Consider the following 675-nt stretch of genomic DNA (forward strand, 5'->3'; position numbering starts at 1 on the left):
CTGGGTTTTGGAATCCACCAGAGCTGCTTCTCCTCCCGAGCTGTGACATCAGCTAGTCTCTTAATGTCTCTGACCATCAGCTTCCTCCTCTTACAATGGGAATACTCCTGCCTTCCTTGAAAGCTTGTATGGATTAGAGATAACACATGTGATTTGGCTTCCTCAGTGTTTGGCACATGATAGACATTCCCATGGCAGCTTGTATTGCTGTGGATTTGACACAGGCATGAACCTGGTGTTCAGGGAACATAACATGAGACACATTGACTGGGACAGAGTGTTTGCGTGGGAGCAGAGGAAGCGTGCCTGAGGCAGAGTTGTGTGCTAGAGAGAACCCAGGACTACAAGCCAGGAGGCCTCGGTTTGAGTTCCTGATCTCATTTTACCAGACAAGTCACTTCTACTTTCTCTTGGCCTCTCTTTCTCATTTGTACAAGGAAGGATGTTGGTCTAGAGAAGCATTTCTCTACCATGGCTGCATATGAGAATCACCTAGAGAGCTTTCACAAATTCTGATGACCATGCTGCACCCCAGGCCAACAAAAGCAGAACTTCTGGGACTGGGACTCAGACAACAGACATGTTTTTCTTTACCTTTAAAAAAACAAACCAAAAATAAACACAGCTTTATTGAGCTACAACTGATATATTTAAAAAGGCATATATTTAATGTAA

This window comes from Hipposideros armiger, unplaced genomic scaffold (assembly GCF_001890085.2).
Source record: "Hipposideros armiger isolate ML-2016 unplaced genomic scaffold, ASM189008v1 scaffold_1030, whole genome shotgun sequence".
Lineage (NCBI taxonomy): Eukaryota > Metazoa > Chordata > Mammalia > Chiroptera > Hipposideridae > Hipposideros > Hipposideros armiger.